This window comes from Perissodus microlepis, chromosome 1, assembly GCF_051167445.1.
Source record: "Perissodus microlepis isolate ML-2025 ecotype Zambia chromosome 1, ASM5116744v1, whole genome shotgun sequence".
Lineage (NCBI taxonomy): Eukaryota > Metazoa > Chordata > Actinopteri > Cichliformes > Cichlidae > Perissodus > Perissodus microlepis.
In genome coordinates, this window is record NC_140461.1 from 27,426,091 (window position 1) to 27,433,609 (window position 7,519).

Consider the following 7,519-nt stretch of genomic DNA (forward strand, 5'->3'; position numbering starts at 1 on the left):
ACATAAACAAAGGATGCACACACACGTCAGGCTCGTTTTATGACCGCTGTCCTTTGGCCGCTAATTAGATTTAGGCTTGCTTGTTTCATGAAGGAACCAGCAAGTGGTTTGAAGTGGTATAACAAAATGAAATACTTGGATTTTAAAGTTCTTGCGAAAAAAAAGGAAAAAGAAAAAAATGAGTGCAGGAGATAAACTTTATTCGTTTTGCACTTAATAGTTCAAATGGTTCATCCAAAAATCAGATATCATCTTGAAAGCTGTCGGTCTGCAGCGCACTCATATTTCACATGTCACAGTGTGAAAGCAGCGGGCTGTCTGGATGCAACCAGACAGTCATTAGGAGCATATGAGCTGGATGATGTGGCCTGTCACTGCTAATCCTCCGGCTTTAGCTTCAAGTGCATCCCGGTCAATAATTGGACAATTCTTCTTCATGTCACATCATTCATGTTTGTTGGTTTGACAAGCTTCAATATTATTCTTTAGGTTGGCAAACAGCTGCCTTTCTCCCCTCACAGGACATTAGGAGGGAACCTATGAGATCTCTTCCTTGTTAATATTTGGTGCTACTGGTTTATGTGTTTGCCTGTTGTTAAAATTGCTTGCTTTTCGTTGAATTATATATAAAAAATACAACACAGTAATGCCAATATATGATGTGGTATAGGTCAATATTCTTTTTTTCCCCTCTCACATATTGGTTTGTTGGGAAAAGCAGGTGTTCATTTATTGCCAACATTATCAAAAGGTAAACATAATATCTAGTTTGTGTTCATAAAATATTTAATTTTCTTAGGCTTAAACTGAGAGGAATCAACAGTAAACAGTATGCACAGTACTGTGCAAAGACATATGTTTTTATATTTTTCTTGGAAAATAGGTAATAGGTGTCATAGTTTATTAAAACATGAAATCATACATTGAACTACAGCATTTGAGAGTTTGTACAAGTCTTCAAAAAAGCTTAAAAGTCAGCATTTGACCACTTTTTTTCTTCAACACACTGTGAACTCTTTTAGACAAGCTTATTCGTCATGTCTTCAAGTAGTCTTCAGGAATAGTTCTCCAGGCTACTTGAAGGACATTCAAAGCTCTTCTTTGGATGTGTGTACCTTTTGTTCTGTTATCTGTCAGGATGATCCCACACTGTATGTTGAGGTCTGGGCTCTGGGGAGGCCAATTCGTGACTGTGTGTTTTTATCAAGATATGCTTTTACTGCATTGATACTTTGTTTGGGATCATTGTTAAAAAAGAATCTGTTCCCTGTTGTCCTTCCACAGAGATCATTTGTGACAAGGCTTCAGCAAACATGAATCAAATGAAGCATCTCTCGGGTATTTTTCAGGTCTTTCTTTTCCTCTTAAAGACATGACTTTCAGGTACTGTTCATTTACTGTAAATGTCGGTGTGCTGCTTCCTCTTCTGTCCTCCACTTGTCCAGTTTACTGAAAATATTCAAGGACACGCTGCACACTATATTGAGAAATGCCAAGTTTTCAGCTAATAGTCCAAGGAACCAAACAAAAAAATGATCAGGCACAAGGACCGGACTGAAAATGAGTAACAAAGCAACCAATGTCCAAAGAAGAACTTTGAACGACCTTTAGAAAGCCCACAGAACTATTGCTATATTAACCACTTGACAAAAGCAAATAATGAAAAACTGAGGAGTGTCTCAAGACTTCTGAATAGAATTGTATGGGCTGGGTGAAAAAACAAAGTTACAGAGACTAACAAAGATGTGCTCCGTTTACCTGTGCAGCACAGCTGTTATACTGTATTGCAGTTTAATGTGAGTTCTAGTTCTCTGTCTTCTATTTGAGGGCATCTAATTAGTTTTTCTTATCACTTTTATTCATCACAGTGCAGATGCTTTAAAGCTGTAGCACTGACCCTGCTACATCACGGTGGTCATTGCGGTACAAAACAGGATGTTTGCCACCTGCTGTGGGACGACTGCACTTCCTGTCCTCTGGCTGCCTCAGCAGTCTCTGAACAGGAGCGCTGCCAACACCAGATTATACAGTATGCTACAGACTAACAGACCCCCCCCCCAAGTCAATATGATTTAATCATCTAAGCCAGCGGTCCCCAACCTTTTTTGCGCCACGGACCGGTTTATGCCCGACAATATTTTCATGGACCGGCCTTTAAGGTGTCGCGGATAAATACAACAAAATAAAACTAGTACCGGTACCGAAAAACAGAAAATTTATTCATAACACAGGTGAAAAGACCAAGGAAAACCGAGTAAACGATAAAAACGATAACAAAATAACGCTGAAAACCGATAAAAACCCTGAAAACTATACATTTCACACCTGAGCCTCAACTCTCGCGGCCCGGTACAAGTCCGAGGCCCGGGGGTTGGGGACCGCTGATCTAAGCAATGAAAAGAAGAGATTGGGGATGTACAACAATCACTTTATTTTGCTCATAACTGCAAAAGAAAGTAACAACAGCTATTTCTTTGTGAATTTTTTCTACAATCCCCCATATTTGATTTACCCCAACAAACCTTTTATCCTTTTATCTGTTAATTGGCATGGACAAAAAAAGTAGTACACTAGTGACACCTTGTGTGTGGTAGCTCTAATTACACCCACCGTCCTTAATCCCATAACCCATAACTATTCTGAAACCCAGCGCTCGTTTTCAAGTAAGTTACTGATTCAGAAATACTATTCATTTTGCACGTTTTTTGAACAAAAGACAATTGTACACATGATCCAGATGTTTTCTGCTGTATTTGTGGATGCTTCACAAAAAACAGGGACAGTAACAGATGTTATTTAAAAAAAAAAAAAAAAGCTATACTCTGCTTATTTTGGCAGTGAGACACCAGAATCACATTGATGACTGCCAATTCTGCTAACTTGCCATCAGCTCTGAGACCCGAAGATCTGAAGATCTTTTGTCTCCATCGATCTAGTAATGAAGACTTTGAAGTTTGTTTTTAGAGGCATCATTAGAAAGATCTAATTCCATTATTTGAAATGGACAATGTCTCTGTCTATAGCTGAGGTTCTTTTGTGGTCAGTGAGTTGTGAGCATGATGCAGATGAGTGGAGGCTGACAGGTCAAAAGCCAGCCTTAAATGTGTTCTTCTGCATAATGGCAATTACAGTGTCAGTCTGTGCCAGCTGGTCATTCTGTCCAATTAAAAGAAACCTGTGAAAATATGCAAATTGTGTTGGAGAAGCTGAAATACAACAAGCACAAGTCAACTGTATGTGAAATGATTGGGATTTTGTGACAAAACAGAAAGTGATTATTAGAAATTTTATTTTGTGATGCAAAATATTTTCAACCATTTATGGTAGTAGGAAAAATATCTATGTCCATATTTCTGACGTATTATTCCAAGAAGAGAAGGAAAAAATGAAACTGTACTTGACTCAGCTCCAAATGTACAACTACAGTATAACTGGTAAAGATGACTCAATGCAAGTATAGTTGAACATTTTATTACTCTCTGCTATCTTATGTTCTTGGAGCAACTGTAAGCATCCTCTGTCAGTGCGCCCAAGGGCAGCTGTGGCTACAATGTAGCTTGCCATCACCAGTGTGTGAATGTGTGTGTGAATGGGTGGATGACTGAATGTAGTGTAAAGCGCTTTGGGGTCCATAGGGACTAAGTAAAAAGCGCTATACAAATACATTTACCATTTATTCTGGTTTTGAACAACGCATATGATTATAAAAAGTATATACAAAAGCTTTTTGCTGCATTACTTCAGTGATGTATAGTGAATATGCTGCCATCGTGTGTTTGTTGAATAAAACACAATTCATGTTATTTTTTGCCATTCATGCTAAACAGAGCTATGAAACATATGAGCCTGAAATGAGTGACTAAGGCAGAATCTACATGTCATATCATACAATCATACAGTGAGCTTTTCACTTTGATTTTTTCATTATATAAAGTATGGTTTTGTCGTTCACTGAAAGCCTTACAGGTCTTATCAACTGTGATCAGTGATTAATCTCAACTAACCAGTGACTAACCTCTGCTGAATTACCTGTAGCAAAGTCCTAAAATCATGCAATTTTTTTAAATCAGTGTTTGAAAATATTAAATATTAAATATTTTCCTTGTTTTTAAATTTGGAGTATAACTTTATGATCCAAATATTGCTGTCTAATAAATATTTAAAATAGCAAAGAAGTTTAAGGTGAGTTCCAATGTGGGCTGCCCCCAATTCAGGACTGCACTCAACATCTTGGACCCACAAACAATGGTTAAAATGTATAAACGCTAATGTGACAGAGTCGGAGTGTCTTTCTTCTTGGGTCCTGTTTGTGACCACGGCTCACAAACATTCTGAGGAAAATCACGGGGAGTTTTTTTTAAACAGCCTAAATATAAATCTAGTAAGAAGTCCTCACTTACAAGTGATTCTTAGAGAAACTTTGAACTAGAAAGGGTCTGAAACTCCTGTGACACATTCATTCTTTCAGCTGATTGGTTAAGAAAGGAAAGCACGGGGTTACCAACACAGTTATCTATTTACATGCTATTGATTATGATTACATTTTTTTTTTTTTACTGTGCAGTTGTAATGTTGGTAGCTTCGCATGTCCCTTGTGTTCAACCCAAGCTACACTTAGAGACATCCTGTTATCTGTTATCTACTGCTAGCTAGTTTATTGTGATGGTGCTGTTTTTATTATGTTGCTCTTTGTTGTTTGCTTTCTCTTCTGTTTTTTTTCTCCATACAGGTGATCCAGGTGTTTTGTTTGTTTGTTTGTTTGTTTTTTCCTTTCTTCCCCCCTCTCTCACCGTCTCTTCTCCCCTTTGGTTTTCTTTCTCTCCCTCTCTTTCTTTCATTCTTTCTCCCTGTCCTATCCCCCAGTCATGTCTGTCCCGTTTGTAGCAACCGAAAATAAAATAAATTCATAATTATAATAAAGGTCAATCAAATGGACCAATATGGCAAGGCCATGATGATCCACTTGGTAAAATAAATCCGCTTGGCATCTTTCTTGGCCTTAAGACAACAATTCTGATGGCTAAAGATCTAAACGGGACACAAAAAAAAGAAAAAAAAAAGAAAAAAAAAAAAGAGACATCCTCACTGCCTCCAACATGAGCGTCCCTCATGGCAGGTTTACCTGGAGGCACAACTAACTGGGGAAATCTCTGGTGTCTGGTGGGTGCTGTAGATAACTGATGTGGATGAGGAGAAAAGACCCCAGCTGGACCCCGAGATTTCAGGGATACAAACCAAGGTCTGATCAGCATGTAATGGGCCAAAAGGCTGAAACATCCAATTATGCTGAGGAACACAACTGAGGATTTCTCCCTAACATTTGTGACTGGCTGATGGAGCATTAATCTTGTGCGGTGGTCCTTCAAAGCACATGGCACTGCTACTGTCTTGTCCTATACTTCAAAAACGTAGTACTTTGATATCAATGTGGAAAATAGTTCTGCATTCAAGTCACACCAGCTACGCTGAGGAAGTTTGCTGAATTCACCGTCACAGGGTGTAGCAAGTTGCAGGAGTCAAGTGCAAGACTCACTGATAGGCTGACCTTTTATTAGTTAATATTCCAAAGTCCAAAACAACAACACAAACAATAAATTCAAACACTTCAAGAGAAACAGAGAACACACTAGGGGGAGGTTAACACACATAGTGACAAAGGTAAGGCTGTATATAGACACCCAGGGCAGTCAAGAAAACTGGAAAACAGCTTAAACTAATCACAAGGACAGCAAGACAGAGAAAGTTAAAACTAGCAAAACTAGCAAAGCTCCTACTAGAGGCAAGACCCTAACATACATAACCTTGACACAGAAAGACATGGACAGAAGGTCAGGAAAAAACAAACACCAACCAGAAAACTAATGGAAATAAACAGGAACTGAAACAAAGAACTGAAGTCTCAAGATAGTAAGGAACATGAAAATCAAATGGAAAACAATAAACACACTGAAAACCAAACAGAAGACGAAATAATAAACACAGGTTCAAAGTAAAAATGACCCAAAACAAAAACAAATATCACATCTCTGACCTGGGTGCATGACATACCTCTTTTTATAAGCGTGCAAGGCGTGCACTTCCAGCGGAAGTAGAGTGAAGTGCGTGACAATGTGAGACTGTTAAAGTGCTGTATTTGGTTGTGTAATCACTCCGCTCATGAGAAAGTCCACGGGATATTTTTCTGATTGCCAAATATCTTACTGCTGCGATCGCTTCCATTTTTAGCGTTGTAGTGTTATTGCACTGGGTGAGAGAGATGTGAGAGCCTCTCTGCAGAAATTCATCAAAACCATTATTTTGACGGTCTCACCAGCTGCACGTCATCCACAATTTTCTCCACTTTGTACGAAGAGTGAAGGTCTTAAAAGTTATCTTCTCTGCTCCTGATAGTTTTCCCACCTTTTGTTGTTATGAGCTATGTGTTTTAAATAACTGTTATATTTCTCAACACTGTGGGGAAATTCTCAGAAAACATCGTAATTCAAAGAGTTTTCTGAGAATTTCGTCTCCTCGCCGTGGGACTACAGGCACAAATGTTTAGCTGCTAATGCATCCTTGAGCCAACTACTCTGACAGAAGTAAAATCACGTGACGCAGTTTATCAGGGCCTCAAAGGCCTTAGCCCATGCAATATTCATCCTTTAGACCGTCTGTGGTTTGAATCAAAGATCCCTCTTGAGTACGTTCAACGTGCTGTTTATTAATGCATTTCTAAGAAAGCCAGTAGTTGGCGTTGCACGTTTGTGCCTAGAGGCCGGATTTGACATCGTTGTTTGAGCCTGTGTTTGGGGAGAAGAGGTGCTGAGGAGCAAGCTGACCTGGTATTTATTTGTCTTTTTCCTCTGTTTGCAAATGCCATCTGACTCTCTTTTGTGAGGGCCTGAACAGAGCCATTCTCTGGAGAACAAAATAGATGGAAAGACATGAAATCTCTGCTCCTGTGAGACCCAGGGGGAAACTGTTGAGATCTTTTCTTTCTTCCTTTCTTTCTTTCTTTTTTTTTTATTTTTAAGAGAACCCCCCCTGTGGTTATGTGGGACAAACAACTGGTTGCATGTCTCAAATATAATTTTTTAATTCACTTTCCCATCTGTGACATGTGTAAATCGGGATTTCGTTGTCCCATTTGAGTAAAAGCTTTGACATTAGCTGCACTGCTTTTTGTAACTGGCAGCCCTCACATTTAGCAAAAGTACTAACATGTGTAAGAAGTTATTTCACCACTAGAGGTCTACGCTTTCCTTCCATCCACAGGAGTGCTGGGGAGGACCGACAAGAGCGGACAGAAAAAGGCACCGAAAACCTGAAGCAATCTCTGCTAATGGAAGGTAATTGTGGGTGAAATGTCACTGCATGTGCTGTTTGTGTTCCTCATAAACCTTTCGAAGGGTCATATGTTTTTCAGTGGAGATCGAAAATGTGAATTTCCAGTGGAATTATCAGCTGTGGGGTCTCTTTATCACCAGCTGACGTTAAGATATAATGCTGCTGACTTCTTCTTCACCCTCTGATCCTTTGA